The following is a 19,558-nucleotide window of genomic DNA, read 5'->3' on the forward strand; positions in this document are numbered from 1 at the left end:
TCATCTCGGCCAGGATTTTTTTTTTGCCTATGTCGACCTCCCCTACAACCACGGATGCCGTACCTACAGTCCAGATAATCCAGAACACTGGGATACCACTTGCTCCTCCTGAGAGGTTTTACGGGGACCCTCGAAAATGTGAGACTTTTCTTAATCAGTGCCGTCTTCATTTCTTGTGCAAACCAGCGGTCTTTCAGGATGAAGCAGCAAAAACGGCGTTTATGATGTCGTACATGGGAGGGAATGCGTCAAGTTGGACCATCCCCTTATTGGAATGTAACGACCCAGTGTTACATAGGTTTTCCGATTTTTGTCTCGAGTTGAGAAAATTATTCGACAGAAAGTCTCACATGTTAACTCTTGACCGTGAAATAATGACATTGAGACAGGGTTCACAAGATCTTTTGTCTTATATTACCACTTTTTATCGCCTATTAGTGGAAACAGAATGGCCTGTGGAGAAGCGGATTTCCCTCTTTTATCAGGGTTTAAGAGGAAAATTGAAGGACGTGTTAGCCCAAGTGGTACAGTTACCGACAACCGTAACAGAGCTCATTGATCTGACCGTTCAGCTAGATCACCGCTTACTAGAAAGAAAAGGGGAAAGACCTAGGGGAGAAAATCGAGTCTACTATCCTCTGGCACGACAAAGAACAGGAGGAGATGAAAAAACTAAGGCACCAGAGGATCCGGAGCCTATGCAGATTGGAGGGATTAGCAGCCCCCTTACCACAGAAGAAAAGGATAAACGGAGACGACTTAAGCTTTGTCTTTATTGTGGTAAAGGAGGGCATTTCATCAAGGAATGCCGAGCTCGGAACTACGTTCCAGGACGTGTTACCCTTCCTCGAGTCCAAGTCACGATGAAGGCCGAAGATCAGTCGGAAAACTGAAGATCTCAAATCAGACGGAGGTCTCTGACTTGAGATGCCAGCATTCCATGATCTCCCCTATTCTTGCTAACACCCTGCATCCCGCAGTGGCCCACATGAACGTTAGTGTATCTCTCTGGATTACCTCTCGAGACAAACTACAGATCGATGCCCTCCTGGACTCTGGGGCCACTGGTAATTACATCGACCAAGACTTTGCGTTACGGATGGGCATCCCTTGCGAAAAGAAGCTTCGACCCGAAACAGTAAAGGCAGTGGACGGCACAGTCCTTTCATCAGGCCCGGTGGTATATAACACCCTTTCACTGTTGATGGAGTTCGGGGTGGACCATCAAGAACATATACAATTCAACCTGATAGACGCCCCGCAATTTTGTCTCATCTTGGGTATGCCGTGGCTCACCCTGCATGATCCTTTTGTGAGCTGGTCATCCCGTACTGTCAGTATGAACTCTCTCTATTGTAAGGAACATTGTAGGAACCATGAACTCCTTCCTTCAATCACTGAACCCTCACTTGCCACCTATTTGGTGAATGCCTGCACCCTAGAGAAGTTCTGTTGTGCCACAGTGCTTCCCGCTGAATACCAGGAGTACCAAGCCTTATTTGACAAACAAAAGGCAGCCCATTTACCACCCTACAGGGTCTATGACTGCCGTGTTGACCTGGTCCGGGGGCGGATATCCCCTGCAGCAGGGTGTATGCACTGACGGAAAAGGAAACCCAATATTTGAAAACCTATATTGAGGACAACTTGGCAACCAGGTTTATCAGACACTGAACCTCCCCTGCTTCCTCGCCGATGTTTTTCATTGCCAAGAAGGACTGTGATGAGCTAAGACCCTGCATCGATTACCGAGCCATCAACAAGGTGACAATAAAAAAACGTTATCCCCTTCCCCTGATTCCGGTCCTGATGGACCAATTGAAGGGAGCACGTTATTTCACGAAGCTCGATCTCCGGGGAGCATACCACCTTGTGAGAGTACAAAAAGGAGACGAGTGGAAGACGGCGTTCAGGACCAAATTCGGTCTTTTTGAATATCGGGTGATGCCCTTTGGTCTCTGCAACGCCCCGGCCGCATTTCAATTCTTCCTGGACGAGGTGCTAAGAGGGTGTTTGTAGTCCTACTGCGTGGTCTACATCGACGATATTTCGATTTATTCGTCAACTATGTCAGATCATATCGCCCATGTTAAGACTGTGTTGAGGAAGCTCCAACAAAATCCGTTGTACGCTAAGCTGGAAAAGTGCTTTTTCCATGTTCAAGAAGTCGCCTTCTTGGGGTACATTATAGATGCCCAAGGGTTCAGGATGAACATGAGCAGGGTTGAGGCGATTCTTAACTGGAAGACTCCGCAGAACGTTAAGGCTGTGCAAAGTTTTCTTGGCTTTGCCAACTATTATCTACGCTTTATTCAGGACTTTTCCAAGACCATACACCCCATCACAGCCCTCTTACAAAAGAACGTACCCTTCGTATGGGAAACAGAAGCAGACATATCCTTTCGACTCCTGAAGGACAGGTTTACTCAAGCCCCCATTCTCAGACATCCAGATCCTCAACTGCCATTTATCCTAGAGACCGACGCCCTCGGAGGGATCTTATCCCAATGGCATCCCACTACAAGGCAGCTCCACCCGGTGGCCTACTATTCGAGGAAACTTACACCCTGTGAGATAAACGACACCATCACAGATAAAGAACTCCTTGCCATTAAAAGAGCGTGTGAAGAGTGGCGACACTATCTCCTGGGGGCTCTGCATACTGTTGAAATTATCAAGGATCATCGGAACTTGTTGTTCCTGAAAACGGCTAAAGCCTTGACTCCACGGCAGCTTAGATGGACATTGTTCTTCTCCGACTTCGACTTCGTGATTAAATACAGACCTGGATCACGTAATGGAAAAGAGGACGCCTTATCCTGTCTGGGAGAAGAAGAGACGGTTGAACCTGAGGACCCCCCTTTTATCCTTCAGAAAGCTGAATGTTCAACAACATCAATTGCCCTGGTCACTTCTGAGGACTTTCTGGAAGATGTTAGAGTGGCACTATCTGATATTGATATCCCCTCTTGGATACAAGAGGCGCCAGAATACCGACATATGGAAGACGACCTAGCATACCATTATCATGCGTTGTATATACCCCAGATTGCGTTGCAACAACAGGTGTTGAAGTGGGCACATGATTCTGTATTAGGAGGACACATGGGCATATACAAGACCACAGCGAACGTGGAACGTTCCTTTTGGTGGAAGAGTGTACGAGCTGATGTAAAGGAATATGTAAAGAACTGCGCGATTTGTGCTCAGGGCAAATCGGTCCACACTAAACCATCGGGCTTACTCCATCCATTGCCCATTCCTCCTAAACCTTGTCATACACTATCTATGGATTTTATTGTGGAGATGCCTCCCTGTGTTAATCAGACGGTCATTTTGGTAGTAGTAGACCACCTCACAAAGATGGGACATTTTATCTCATTACCAGGTCTACCCACGTCTATGGAGTTATCTAAGGTATTCCTCCAACACATTGTGCGGGCGCATGGATTGCCGAGTGAGGTTCTGTAGCGATCCGAACCCGTGTTTTCGGTATCGTAGTACTGACACGATTTTGGTACCAGTGAACCATAAATGATCCATTATATATGTGGCAGTGTTTTCGCTGTACTACAAGCATGGATTCACTGAGAAACAGGGCATTCTGTTGAAAACACACGGCATCCATTTTAGATACGGCGTCCATCATGTTTCTTGCCCTCACATAGTCAATGGACGAACGTTGACCCCGGCTAAATCACCTTGTTAGGGACACGTAGGCTTTAGTTCAAGAAAGCTGATGCTGCGTGACTTGGCAGAAGCTGCCTCCCTTGCCTGAGGCCAGTCCTGCTATACTGGTTCTCGTGTTCATTGGTCTGATCACGATTAGGAGGCCGAAGACAGTAGCCGTGCCCGTTTTATGACCCACAAGCATTTCTTATCCTGCTTTTCTATCTTCTACACCTGGCTCTGCTCCTTTCCTTCTGGGCTTTTACTATGGGGAGGAAACATTTTTTACGATGAGGCGGATCGATCTATGAATAGAAAACTGACATGAAGACTTGATCGAATACTGGAAACTTGCAAATAATTATCGTTTCGTATATGTTTATTGTTTGTTTGGGATACCGGGCTAGGCATGAAAGATATTTTAACAATGTTGCCTAAAGTCATTTTCCATGTATATAAGGAGCGACCCACTTTGTACAATTTGAACAGTCTCCTAGAATCTGCCTTTGTGTGGTTCCTGTGACTTCTGTATCCCTGCAGGAAATAAACCTTGGTCTCTGACGCCACCATCGAGAAGCCCGTGTCTCTGTTTATTTGTGCACCAAGACAGGAAGGAACTCAGGGGTCTTTGGGTGTTGTTTCCCTGACACCTCTGGACATTAGACAAATAGTCCAGAACCTCACGAGTGTGCTGATAACTGATCGCGGTACGCAATTCACATCCCATTTTTGGAAGGTCTATGTGCCATCCTGCAAATTGACGCAAGACTATCTTCTAGCTACCATCCCCAGACCGATGGTAAAACCGAACGTCTGAATCAGACATTGGAACAATACCTCCGCTGTTTTACCATGCAGAATGCCACGGATTGGACCACCCTTTTGTGGTTAGCGGAATTCGCCTATAACAATGCTGTTCACACCAGTTTGGGGTGTTCTCCCTTCTTTTGCCTCTACGGTTTCCATCCGAACATGCTTCCATTCGACTGGCCTGCGGAATCCTTGGTTCCTACCATACATGAGCATCATGCTCATTTGAGAGCCATCCTGATCGATGTTCGGAACTGTTTGGAGACTGCCCAAGCTGCTCATAAACTCTTTGCTGACAGGAAGAGATCAGAGGAGCCAGCTTATAAAGTAGGGGACAAGGTGTGGCTTTCCACACGTAACTTACATCTGAAAGGGGTTAACAAACTGAAGCCTAAGTTTATCGGTCCTTATGGGATCTGTGAAGTAGTGAATCCTGTAGCAATGAAGCTATCCCTGCCTGTTTCATGGTCTATCCATCCGGTGTTCCATGTGTCCCTCCTCCGACCCTGTCCATTAAGTATGCAGTTGCAGGAGCGTCCTCAAGCTCTGGAGGTTGAAGGTCAGGAAGAGTATGAGGTTCAGAGAGTTCTGGATTCACGTATGGTGCGTGGCAGAGTCCACTATCTGGTCGATTGGAAAGGGTATGGACCCGAGGATAGGACATGGGAACCTGTGGATCATTTGCATTGCCCGGAACTGGTCGCTGAATTCCACGAGCGGTTCCCTGGTAAGCCGGGTCGACCGCTGGGACGGCTGTCCTTGAGAGGGGGTACTGTCGCAATCGCTCTCGCCGCCACGGCCAGGAGAAAGAGACGTCGAATAGAGTGTCCTCTCCAGACGGACTACATGTCCCAGAAGGCTAAGCGGCTTTGGAAGGCCGGTAAAAGGGCTGAGCCTATATAAGCTCCTCCCCTGCATCAGGAAGTTGCTTGACAATTGTTTTTGCAGTTTTGGTGATGGCGGAAGGTGTTGTCCCCGCCGGATATATGACCTAGTATTCCTGCGCCGACGAAGAGCCTGCGAGGTCAGAGGATTCAATCCAGCGCCGACGAAGAGCCTGCGAGTTCAGAGGATTCAAGCCAGCGTCGACGAAGAGCGCCTGCGAGGTCAGAGGAGAAGCAGTTTTCCTGCAGCAAGTCGCAAGTATACTCTAGAAGAACGGGCTCGTTCTTCTTTCTCAACCTTTTTACTTTCTCGATACTGTACCGCGTGGTGCACGTCTATGTTTCTTTATCGCACCAAAGTTTCCCGACTTGAATAGAACTGGTTCTTGCTTTGTATACTTTTCTTTGATACATTAGACATCTTGTTTGTTTCCAAGAATTATTGAGAGCAAAACGAGACGGGCAAGAAACGCCCGCAACCAAAAGCACTTTTCAGTACCGGAGGGTAGAAGAGTCTCTCTGGAATCTATATACTCTATTGAGGGAAGTGACTATAACTTTCCTTTCAAAAGTATCTGGTTATCTTGGATTCAGGAACTGCACGATTACGCTGTACGACGTTACAGTGTTACCTTTGGTAAGTGTAGTAACCCAGGGCCAGGGGGGATTGACATTAGTCGGGCAAGGTACTCACTCCTACTCTTTGTCTCTCCACGCTGCAGTACGTTCCTCGACCGAGATCTCGCGGATAACTCAGACCAGACCCAGAAGAGAGTGCCGCAAACCCTGACTCTTCTACACCTTACCACCTCCCGGCTTCTCACAATACACGCTCAGAAAGTGGCTAGTACATCACTACTGGGTGTTGTGTTGAGACAAGTCGAGGGGACTTGCGTCCAATCGACTCTGCTGGTCATTTGCATGAGGTTAGTGGCGCGCGTTAGTTCTTGCGCTGCTTGCAATCACAACATTTACCTTGCGGTAAGAACTGGGTGGCGTTGGTGAACGTCAACAAATATTTTCGCGAACCAACTCCACCTTAAAAAATATATTTTTCGGTTGTGAAAAAGGTCCCCCAAATCCTTGAATCAGTTGAAATTTTTCCCTTTGCACCAAAGAGGTTGATCGAATTATTTATCTGAGATATTTTATTCACTAAATGTCACAAGTCAATGTCCTCGGATTACCACAGGAAAAGATAAAAGAGAATATCAGGGGGCTCTTGGACGAGGGGCAAACGGTTGCACTTGTTTTGCTTGATCTAAGTGCAGCCTTCGACACCATCTCACACGACAGACTGCTTATCAGGCTGAGTGAGGATGGTGTCGGAGGGGCAGCGCTGGAATGGATTAAATCCTATCTGTGCAATCGGACGTTTCAGATCTCGTCTTCACAGGCTCAATCAGATACCTTTATTTCGCCCCATGGTGTGCCGCAGGGCTCAATTTTGAGTCCGTTATTTTTTAATCTGTATCTCCGCCCTCTCGCGGATTTAGCAGAGCGAGTTGGTTTAGAACTTATGACCTATGCGGACGATTCACAGATTATTTTTTCTCTCACCAATTCGGATCCATCATCCCCTTCTGTGCTGAAATTGGGTCTTCATGAAGTCTTCAGCTGGATGTCAACGAACCAGCTGAAGCTCAACGGAGAGAAGACGGAGATCCTTCTCTTAGGTAAAAACAGAAACCTTTGGCAGGACACTCACTGGCCGCCATCCCTGGGGGCTTTTCCTACCCCAGCTACCCATGTCAGGAACTTAGGGGTGCAAATCGATGATACACTATCAATGAAACAGCAGGTCAATAAAGTGGCTGGTACCTGCTTTACTATCCTGAAATGGCTGCGGAAGATTTTCTGGATGTTGCCTGCTGATACCCAGAAGACCGTAGTCAATGCCCTCATTACATCTCGGCTTGACTACGGTAACATCCTTTACCTGGGCTCCAACTCAGCCGTGCTTAGGCGGCTTCAGCTAGTCCAGAACTCCGCAGCCAGGTTGCTGTGTAAAATCCCTAGAACAGCAAGGATTTCTAAGTACCTTAAAGACCTGCATTGGCTCAGGGTGGAGAACCGGGTTCGGTTCAAAGCCCTGAGCTACATGTTCAAAATAAAGGCAGGAATCGCACCAAGGTACTTGCAAAAATTAGTCAAGCCCTACTCACCTGCACGTAACCTTCGTTCCTCTAATGCAGCAAACTTTGTGGTACCCAGATTTAAACTGGCCAGAATGGGAGGGAGATCCTTTTCCTATCTGGGACCAGTCCTCTGGAACTCCCTTCCTCCAGTTTTACGTAAGGAGGAAAACTTCGCCAGCTTTAAGAAAAGCGTTAAAACGTGGCTATTTAACAAATAAATAATTGTGGCCTCTGGCTGTTTTTTGCTTTCTGTGCTGCTGGTCTCTCAGTCCTGGCGCCAGGAAACCCTTTGTGGGTATCTGTGCGCATTACAAATGCAAAAAATAAATAAATAAATAAATAGAGCCGGAAGAGATTTGTAAAGACGAACCAAAACTTACACTGCTTCCTTAGTTGCATTTCAGTTTTAGTTGAGGAGGGTCATCACCCTTCCCTCTAGACAGCAAGAAGATGAAGCTGTTGGTTGTATGCTGGTGCCACGCATCATGAAGGCTAGTTTTGTTTGCTGTGTGGTTAATGTCTGTTGGAAATGGGTGGTCTTCCCATCTTTTCATAACTGGTACCGATCCTTTTGCTGTCCCATTGTGGGCTCAGTTTGTTCCATACATGTTGCATTGTACCTACCCTCCTCGATTTTCATCCAAAGTCTTTTTTGTTGAAAAGACCTTTTGTGTTCCAGTTGTAAGTGCACACGTGAATGTAAGACAGCTATCTCAGGTGTTTAAGCCATTAAATCAGCATACATTGAAGGATGTAAACATAATCTTTAAGCCTACTGTTTTTTCCACTGACTGCCAGTGAAGGCTAGAAGAGTACGTGTGATGTACTTTCAATGTTGTCACCCCAGGGTACAGTTGCTACACCATTTTGAATCAGTTGCAGATGTATGCATTTTCTTCTGGTCGGTCTGTGTACATTCCGTTGCAGTAATCCAACCAGAAAGGAGATCAACTTAATTTTTTTTAAACATTTTTTTATTGACAACACGAAGAGAAATGCAAATAAACATACCAACAGATACCATAGAGGGAGGGAGAGAGAGAGAAAAAAAAACCAAAAAACGATTTAGCAGAATGAAAATAGAAATAACATCTTTTCAAATTGATATTAATAAACCCATCAAGACATATTAACATAGGATTCGAGCGTTGCGAGGCAAAATTTCATAAACATGTCTGAGTCACATAACGACTTGCAGCTTGCAGGGTGGTTACCAGGTTTATGTAAAGGTACCCCAGATTCTTTCACATTTCAATAAAGATCGGACACCTCTTATTCTAGCCAGAGCAAACTCCATGGAGTGTATTTCTTTAACTATTGACCACCAATCCATTATATGAGGAGGCTTCGAAGAGATCCAAACTCGGGCGACAGCTAATTTGGCACATGATAATACAATAGTGACTAGGTCTTTCTGCGAGATAGTGACAGTATATATCTATACTACTATTATAAAGGAAGAACTTTGAACCTTTGAGGCGGGTAAACTCGGGAACCACAGTGCCAATCCACACACCCGATACATCGTTGTAATCGTCAGGTTGTGCAGATGGACATAGGCTATATAAACGTAATAAATATACGTTATTTAAAAAATTTACCGAAAAAAAAGTAGTCCCTTGGAAGAAGCGCCGGCGGCGACGTGAGTGCCCGTAGTGAGGAGCGCTTGGAGGAGCGGCGTCCAGGAGCGCGAGGAGGACCAGCGGACATGGCGCGGGGAGGAGCAGTGAGGAGCGGCAGACAGGCGGTGAGGAGCGGCGGACAGGCGGGGAGGAGCGGTGAGCGGCGGATGATTTTTATTTTATTTATTTTAGCGATTTGTAAAGCGCCTGGTGACCCAAGGGCATCCCCGCGCTGTAAGGAGTTGTTATCCAGATGAGGGAGAGGAAGGGGGGAGGGACATTTATTTAGGGAATAGATGTGTCTTCAGTTTTTTACGAAATACCAAGTAACTGGGTTCCAGTCTGAGGGTACGTGGGAGGGAGTTCCATCCAGTGGCCGCTTGAACAGAGAATCGTCGTCCTCCTGTGCGTGTCCTTTTGAATTTGGGAATGTTGGCTAAGTGCTCATTCTCTGATCGTAGGGATCTGGGTGCTTTGTAGGGGGTGACCATGCTGCTGAGGATCGCAGGGCCAGATCCTTTGATCCGTTTGTGTGTCGTGCACATGGCTTTGAATTCCACCCTTTGGCGCACAGGGAGCCAGTGCAAGGCCTTGAGGGCAGGTTTGGCTGACACTCTGGAAGGAAGGTTCGTGAGCAGACGTGCTGCAGCATTCTGTGTCCGTTGCAGTCTCGTCATAGTGGCCTCAGGGGCTCCCAGGTAGACCATGTTGCTATAATCCAGACGTGATAATACTAGTCCCTGGATAAGGAGTTTCCTGGAAGCGGGTGGTAGTAAGGGGAGAATCTTGCGGATAGTGCGCATGAGCCCAAAACAGGTGCCCGCGGTTTTGGCCGCTTGCGTCTTCATGGAGAGCTCGGGTTCGAGCCACACTCCGAGGGTCTTGATTTCACGCTTCGGGGAGGGGATTTCCCCGAACACGTCAGGCCAGACTGCTGGGGGGATGGTCGCCCATTGTTTTCCCAGGAGCATCACTTCGGTCTTTGACCCATTTAATTTTAATGATGAATCACTCATCCAGCTGTGGATTTCCGTGAGGCAGTTAGCCAGGTTGTCTGGGTGGTCGACTAGTTGGGATAAGGAGACGACCAGTTGAGTGTCATCAGCGTAGCTTACCATTTTTATGTCAAATGGTGTCACCACGTCTTCAAGAGGGGCCATATATGCATTAAAAAGCGTCGGGCTCAGGGAAGATCCCTGAGGGACCCCGCATGTGAGGGGGAGGGTGGACGAGTGGTAATTGACGTCCCATACCTGGAACGTGCGTCCGGTGAGGAAGGATTCTATCCAACTGAGTGCCGTCCCGGTGAGCCCTGCTGCCGCGAGTCGATGGAGAAGGACACAATGGTTGACTGTGTCGAAGGCTGCGCTGAGATCCAGGAGGATCACTGCCACTGACCCTCCTGAATCCAGTATGCGCCTCGCCTCCTCGATGACGGCAAGAAGGGCGGTATCTGTGCCATGACCCGGGCGAAATCCAGTTTGGGATTGCCGTAGGACGTTGTTTGTCTCGAAGAACTGGGACAGTTGTCCGTTGACCAATTTCTCGGCTACCTTGCTGATTCCAGGGAGGAGTGATATTGGCCGGTAGTTTGCCATGTCTGCCGGATCGAGCTGGAGTTTTTTAAGGAGTGCTTTTACCACCGCGCTCTTCCAGCTGGCAGGAACAGATCCCTGGGCAAGTGAGCTGTTGATAAGCTCCATGAGCATGGGGACGATGACGGGGGCCACGGTTTTGAGGAATCTGATGGGTGCCGGATCCAAAGGTGATCCGCTTCTCATTTTGGCCATGGTTCGTTCTACCTCTACGCAGGTTACTGGCCTGAATGTCGCAAGTTGGGGGCGTAAACTGCTTTCGGACTGGCTGGGAGGTGAAAGGTTGTCCATGTGGCTAGCGGGACCGGGGGGGGGAGGAAAGCTAGGATGCGGGCAATTTTGTCGTTGAAATAGGTGGCTAGTTCATTACTTCGGTCCACCGGGGGGGGAAATGGAGGAAGGAGAGTTAGGTACTTTTAGCAGCTCCTTTACAATTAGGAAGGATTCCCTGGCCGAGTTGGAGGATTCTTTTATCCGAGTGTCGTATTGGGAAGCTTTGGCGTGCCTGATGGCATCTTTGTAGAGTCTAACTGTGTTATGGTATGCTTCCTTGCTGGCGTGCTGCCAGTCTTTCCTCCAAAGCCGTTCGGCTCTTTTACAGTTTTTACGAAGTAGTCGGAGGTCTGGGGTGTACCACGGGGCGGAACCGGGTTTCCCGTTTTTGTCCTCCCTAGTTCTGAGTGGGAGTACAGAGTCCAGGGAGGTGGTAATCCACTCTCTAAATTTACTGTTGGCGACAGCCGGGTCTTCTGCGTATGCAGGGGTGGTGGTTTTTAGGTTCCTAGCCCATTCTTCGGTGGAAAGTCTGGACCAGGTCCTGTCCCTGAAGTAAGTGGGCGGTTTTTGAGGTTTCCTGAAGGTTCCTGGTAGTAGGAAGGAGACTAAGAAGTGGTCTGTCCAGGGTAGGGGAAGGGCCTCCTTCGCTTGCATCGAGGGGGTGCTAGTGAACACCGGGTCCAGCAGGTGACCCTTGGTGTGAGTGGCTCCAGAGTTAAGGAGGCGGATGTCAAGTGCCGCCAGATCGGAGATCAGGTCAGCAGCTACCGGGTCGGCAGGGTCATCAAGATGGATGTTCAGATCACCTACTATCATGAAATTTGATATGGAATGGGCTTGAGTCGCTACAGTGTCCAGGAGAGAACTAGCGAAAGGGCCTGGATGCCCGGGGGGGCGGTATACAAGGACTCCTGTCAGTGAGTTGGTCGGGTCTAGCTTGATTGTAAACTGAAGGCTTTCAGAGTCGGGGATCTGCGCATCACTAGATTTGCAGCGAAGGTAGTCCCGGTGAATAATGGCAACACCACCACCTCTGCCTAAGGGGCGGGGTAGGGACTGAATAAGGAAGCCCGGTGGGGTAGCTAGCACCATATCTGACTCCGAATGTGGGGCGAGCCAAGTTTCCGTGAGGAAGAGGATGTCTATCTCCTGGTCTTCTATGAGATGGTTGATCTGCATCGCGTGTTTAGGGAGCGAGCGGCAGTTTAGCGATGCAAGTTTGAGGGCAGCGGGCTTGTGAGGTTTTATAGGAAGTTTGAGCTGGACTGGCTGTCAGAGGGAACAGTGGATGAAAGGTCCATTTAGGTCATGAACATATTCACAGGAGGAGGCGGGGGTAAGCATGGGCGGAAAATCCGTTTCGCTCGCGGATTTTGCGGATTTTCGGGAAATTCGCAATCCGCGAGATTCGCGAATCTCCCGCAAAATCCGCAAATCCGCGAGCAGCGGATTTTGCTCGCACTGCTCGCACTGTTCGCGTGAGTTCGCGGCTTCCCAGTACAACTTCGCGCCCCGCGAATAAGTGCTAAATTGCAGAAATACGATCTTAGCAAAACTGAAACTACTTACCAGGTTCAAAAGTTCAGGCTCATCATTAGTAGCCATTTCCTGTAGTGCTTCCTGAGGGGCCCCTCCAGAGTTCAGTTGCCAGTTGCAACTATTATGTGACCCTGCTCTGAACCTCAGAATAGTTACACATATGCCACAAAGGTCCTGAATTACAGCTAAGGGAGACAAGCAGGAGCCAGGCTGGAAGTTAAAATCCATTAATCAGCCCCTAATTCATTATTGTCAGTTGGGGCAGGGCAGGTGTTGTAATTAATTTTGCAACAATGAAAGCACTTAGCAAGTGCAAAAGATCACTAATCAGGGCGCACTAAGGAAGCAGGTGCCAGCTAAAAAAATATTCTGTGACACATTAATCAGCCCCAAATTAATTCAGGTCACTTGAGGCAGGGAAGGTGTGCTTTGCTTTGCCGAAAATAATGTACACTGGACAACCAGAGGGTGTGATGATGAAACAGAGGGTGGCATGGGTGGGCCAGAGGGTGGCATGAGTAGTCAGAGAGTGGCAGTGGTGATAGAGAGTGGCAGTGATGAAGAAGAGTGTCCCAAACAGGCTGGACACGTAGAAACAACAAGTTCGCAAAACTTGCGACCCGACAGGTAAGTTCGCAAATTGCGAAATTGTAAAAACCCTTGCGAACTGGCAGAAACACGGGCGAACACACAAAAAAAAAAAAATCCGCAAATTCGCGGGAATTCGCGGATTTTGCGGATTGCGAGTTCGCAAATCCGCAAAATTCGCGAACGCGAGATTCGCAAAATTCGCCCATGCTTAGGCGGGGGGTCTGAGACTTAGTAGCTCCCGACGTGAGTAGCTTACCTTTGGGGCAGCTGTGTCCGGCAGGGGTTCTGGCCCTGGGCCCGGTCGTGCGCGGACGGGCGCAGACGGGCTTGCCTTAGGCGCGCCTTCGGCGCGCAAACGGCGCTCCCGCTGCGCTCGTCCGCTGCGCTGGTATGGCCGGCACATTTGTAGTGGGTGTTATGGGCGTGGCCTCGCAGTGGGCGTGGCTTCCGCCTTGGGTGTTTCCCTGTATCAGCGCTGGGGTCGCTGTGTCAGGGGTGGTCTAGGAGGGCTGTGTCAGCGCGTGCGGGTCAGCGCTTCCGTGCAGGTGAGCTCAAAAGGTTTTTAAAATCAACACAAAGAGAAAATGACAATTTTTAAAATCAATTGTGGGCACAGTCCTCCGGCTTCCGCCTCAGAGGATTACAAACAAACAATAATGCGATGCGCTTGCTCTCAGCGTTTTGTAGTGGTTTGAAGTGGGCGTGGCTTCCGCCTTGGGTGTTTCCCTGTATCAGCGCTGGGGTCGCTGTGTCAGGGGTGGTCTAGGAGGGCTGTGTCAGCGCGTGCGGGTCAGCGCTTCCGTGCAGGTGAGCTCAAAAGGTTTTTAAAATCAACACAAAGAGAAAATGACAATTTTTAAAATCAATTGTGGGCACAGTCCTTCGGCTTCCACCTCAGAAGATTACAAACAAACAATAATGCGATGCGCTTGCTCTCAGCGTTTTGTAGTGGTTTGAAGTGGACGTGGCCTCGCAGTGGGCGTGGCTTCCGCCTTGGGCGTTTCCCTGTATCAGCGCTGGGGTCGCTGTGTCAGGGGTGGTCTAGGAGGGCTGTGTCAGCGCGTGCGGGTCAGCGCTTCCGTGCAGGTGAGCTCAAAAGGTTTTTAAAATCAACACAAAGAGAAAATGACAATTTTTAAAATCAATTGTGGGCACAGTCCTCCGGCTTCCGCCTCAGAGGATTACAAACAAACAATATTGCGATGCGCTTGCTCTCAGCTTTTTGTAGTGGTTTGAAGTGGGCGTGGCCTCGCAGTGGGCGTGGCTTCCGCCTTGGGCATTTCCCTGTATCAGCGCTGGGGTCGCTGTGTCAGGGGTGGTCTAGGAGGGCTGTGTCAGCGCGTGCGGGTCAGCGCTTCCGTGCAGGTGAGCTCAAAAGGTTTTTAAAATCAACACAAAGAGAAAATTACAATTTTTAAAATCAATTGTGGGCACAGTCCTCCGGCTTCCGCCTCAGAGGATTACAAACAAACAATAATGCGATGCGCTTGCTCTCAGCGTTTTGTAGTGGTTTGAAGTGGGCGTGGCCTCGCAGTGGGCATGGCTTCCGCCTTGGGCGTTTCCCTGTATCAGCGCTGGGGTCGCTGTGTCAGGGGTGGTCTAGGAGGGCTGTGTCAGCGCGTGCGGGTCAGCGCTTCCGTGCAGGTGAGCTCAAAAGGTTTTTAAAATCAACACAAAGAGAAAATGACAATTTTTAAAATCAATTGTGGGCACAGTCCTCCGGCTTCCGCCTCAGAGGATTACAAACAAACAATAATGCGATGCGCTTGCTCTCAGCGTTTTGTAGTGGTTTGAAGTGGGCGTGGCTTCCGCCTTGGGCGTTTCCCTGTATCAGCGCTGGGGTCGCTGTGTCAGGGGTGGTCTAGGAGGGCTGTGTCAGCGCGTGCGGGTCAGCGCTTCCGTGCAGGTGAGCTCAAAAGGTTTTTAAAATCAACACAAAGAGAAAATGACAATTTTTAAAATCAATTGTGGGCACAGTCCTCCGGCTTCCGCCTCAAAAGGTTTTTAAAATCAACACAAAGAGAAAATGACAATTTTTAAAATTAATTGTGGGCACAGTCCTCCGGCTTCCGCCTCAGAGGATTACAAACAAACAAAGTAGGTTATTTATTTATTTATTTATTTGGGTGAGGTGAGCGGCGGAAAAATGAAGCAAAAATGAAAATCGTGAGCAAGAGGAAGCAAACGGAGCATTTCAAAAGTGAGCCAAACGGTGCATTACAGGAGGAAAAAGTTACGTGTGAAGGTTACAAAAGCTTACATCGTGAGCAAGAGGAAGCAAACGGAGCATTACAAAAGTGAGCCAAACGGTGCATTACAGGAGGAAAAAGTTACGTGTGCAGGTTACAAAAGCGTAGAAAGTAAACATGAGGTATAGAAGGAAAAAGTGACGTGTGCAGGTAGCAAGAGGAAGCAAAGGGAGCATTAAAAAAGTGAGCCAAACGGTGCATTACAGGAGGAAAAAGTTAGGTGTGCAGGTTACAAAAGCGTACAAAGTAAACATCGAGGTATAATACTGCAATATATATAGGAAGGCTCCGGGGGACCCACGGACAACGTCTGGGCGGGCGGGGGCCCTGAAGCCTAATTGCTCCCGGACAACGTCGGGACGGGCTGCTAGTATCTAATAAAACAGTAGGTGCTGTAAGTGATGAGGTTCTGACAAGTTTTTGTTTCAAAATCTTATCCAAAGCAGACCAAAATTTGTTCTAAACCGGACAGGAAAACAGCATATGCTCCAGATCAGCCGCAATTAGAGCACATTTGGGGCACTTGGTGCGGCCAATGAAGAGATTATTCGTAGACCACTTAGAGATCCTTTCTGGTGTATGATATAGAATACATGTGGTCTTAAATTGTTGTAACCTTAAACTGGAGAAATGAACAGCGTTATTGATGTTGCATAGAGAGGCAGTGATCTTGTTGGGGGTAATATTCAAACCCAGCTTGGAACTCCATTTCTCTGCTAATTTAGAGCAGTCATCGGTTTTATAGGCATTGAGATATTTATAGCCAAAGCTAATTAAAGATCTGTTCTTAGGCAAATAGAAACAGTTCCATATGTCAGAATCCTCTATTTCCATCACTTTCATTTTCCTAATTAAATAATCATGGATTTGGATATACTTGAATCTCATAGCTTCTGTAAGATTGTACAAATTTTTAAGTATCTCGAAATCAAGGAAGCCATGGGGACCATATAAATCTCCTAGAGTATTAATTCCATGAGTAGACCATATTTTGGCCAAACCATCATTGAAAATCCCGGGAGGTACCGGGTTTCCCCAAGGAGATCAACTTCAAAACAAGTCAATTATGACAAACCACCAAACGTTCTTCCCAAGAGCTAGTGAAAAGACCACATAAACCCTCAGCGGAGGACTGCTGCGACGAAACGGTATAGAAATCGGGAATACATAAAACTCGAGTAATCAAATTGCATTTTATTCATTAGAACATAGGGTCTTATTTGCAAGAGATCTGCGCCGCCGGAGCCTCACTTTCTTTGGTCTCCGGTGGTGCAGGCCTCTCAATCATATCTGGGAGGCGACGCAGAGGCGCCCTGCATGGCTTTGCATGGCCTCATAGATATGGAGTAAGGCAAGGCAGCGTAAAGCGCTGCATTACCTTACTCTGTGTCAAGGCGTTCCAGGCGCGTGCCGGTGGGTGTTCCCACACAATACCTATGGATTTTGACGCTACCCCAGATAGACCAAATCACGTAAACCTGGGGAAGCGCCAAAACCTTACGCCTCCCAAGAGTGGGCGTAACAAGGAGAAATACTTTCATTTAGCCTCATTTTTGCCTCTTTCCATATGTGCTGCATTCTGCAGCACACATAGAGGGAGTAAAATGTCTCTCGGAATGGTTTTTGTGCAGGAAGGTGTACCTTCATGCAGAAAAATAATCCTGCCCAAAACGCAGTCACCCTTGCACAATGCTGCAAGGGTGTTTGCATTGGTGCTAGATACCAAATTTTGCAACAGCGCTGGCTGAAAAAACAGGAATGCACCGTATCTCATAAATATGTTACATTCCTGCCCTTGAAAAATGGCGCCGCAAAAAGGCTTGCTGCGCTGCCCTATGCCAATTGTTTTTTAAATGAGTCTCGAAGGGAAAAGTGGGAGTTGAGGTTCAGTAGAAAATGGACTACTGTATTCTGTCTACAAGTGCTAAAAAAGATTTTGTTTGTAATGTTGCGTTATACAAGTCTTCTCACTCATTTACACAGTGGTCACAGTGAGGCAGAGAAAAACAATTTCTGGCTGCTGGGACTGTGGTGTATGGTCGCTGCGCCTGTCATTCACAAGGAGAGCCAGGCCCGTGAAGTCCATGCTATGCCTGGGCAAGCAAGCTCTGAGGTGCGCAGGCACACATAAGACCAATTAGGGCCTTGCCTGTTGCAGAAGGAAGGGAACGGCGCAGGCGAGGTGCCGGTGGACCTCGCAGGCTTTGGATGCTGCCAATTTTTCTGCATCTAAGACGCTATTAAGAAAAGATTTGTCTGACAGGTAACATGGACCTGAGCTAAATGCAGTCAAGGGACCCATGAACAACGACCAGCAGCTTGAAAGCATTACGGTTCCCAGAGAATAGGCAGATTTCAAGAATCCGGTTTGTTTGTTTTCTGCAGTAAATACATTACACATAGAATTACATGGAAAGAAAAATGGCAACAAGTCAACGAAATCCTCAGAATGAACAATCTTCAGACGAAAAAATAAAAACCCCATCAACCCAGCCAGTGGTATCTGTGTGCGAGAATGAATTGTAGCAGTGTCACACACTGTTTAATGCAAACGGATTTGTTAGGGCACTCAATTTTGGACTTAAACTACTGGCTTAAGCACCTTTGAGAGCTTTAACAATATATCTGAAATAAACCAATCTCGCCCTGGAGATTTGTGTGTAGTGTGCTTTCTGGGTAAAGCTTTACAGTCACAGGTTTGGGTACACATCTTCTAAAAATGCAATCATTAATTCCATGCAAAAAGCCTAAACTTGTGCTAAGGGATACATTAAAACAAGAGGTTAGGTCTCCTTGCCCTGTCTTCAAGACTGCAAGTCTGTCGTTTCAATAAATCCAAAGATTGTTTGTAATTGCTGACTCCCGAGGTGGCACCATGAGGCAGATCTTTAGGCCTCCTCTGTTTATCATTCAATTCTCTGAGGGGTGTTTCACTGTTAACTAAGTTGATGGCATCCAGTGCTTGAAATGGAAAAATAGAAGTGCAGGTACTCTGTAGCAGAGGTCGTGCATGTTTCTGATAAGTGCTGGTACTCTCCAATTAAAAGTATTTCGCTTCTCTTGAGAAGTGCCAGTACTCTTCCTCTCAAAATAAAAAAGTGTGGTATCCCGTACTGGACAGTATTTGCCCATTTAAAGCACTGATGACATCACCTATTTCTACATTTTCCTTAATTGATTTCCATTATTTTCTTTTCTTATAGCATTACCGATGGTAGCTTAACCAGTCATCTTAACATATAGGTGGGGCTGGAGTGTTTTTTTCATTTTTTTTTTATATAGAACAAACTAGACCCAAAGGTATCACAGACTTTACATGAGCACCAGTTGCGTTACAGAAATATTCAGTTTTTGTTAGGCAGGAGATATTAAGGGATTTGCCCAGAATCACAGGATGTTGAGTGTCACAGCCTCCAACGCCCTTCCCCAGCTTGGAGGTCGACCGCTCTAGCCCTAAGGACACTTCCTCTACCCGGTTAGCCACAAAGTGTGGTTTAGGTTTCAAACCAGATTGATGTAATTGTGCCTTTCCTATTTCGCATTTAGGGGTCGTTTAGGATGGCGGTGAATCCGCATCTTCCGGGCCGGCGGAAGCCACCGTTGGCCCGGAGGATACGGATTCACCGCTGCGGACCTCCAAAACACCACCAGCCAAATTAGGATGGCGGCGGGATCAGCGGCAGACGGCAAGTCCGTCCGCCGCTGATCCGGGGGATGTTGTCCGCATTTTATTTATTTTAATTATTTAATTATTAGGATTGTTGCTGTCATCTTGCAATCCCACATATTCTTGTAGAAAGTTCTTTATATATATGTATGTATGTATGTATGTATGTATATATATATATATATATAAATATATATATCCACACCAGAGGCTTAACAGGTACACTAACCATGTAAATGTAGGTATATTGATGCAATGTATGTAAATGTAGTTGTATGTCAGTGTAGTAGGCATGAATTCCTGTTATTGGGAAATTTAGTTTCAATATACTGTGTTAAATACTGTGCTAAAGAATATATACAGATAAATATATATCGACGAGTACTCCACAAAACCTCCGGCAAGCAGCTCAGCAATGCCGGCGAGAACGGAGACAGACCACAGGTTCAGGTGCGATGATTTATTTGGCACAAACAGAAACAGCTACGCTTTTCAGGCTACACGAGCCCTTGTTCACA

Source organism: Lissotriton vulgaris, chromosome 7 (genome assembly GCF_964263255.1).
Source record: "Lissotriton vulgaris chromosome 7, aLisVul1.2, whole genome shotgun sequence".
NCBI lineage: Eukaryota > Metazoa > Chordata > Amphibia > Caudata > Salamandridae > Lissotriton > Lissotriton vulgaris.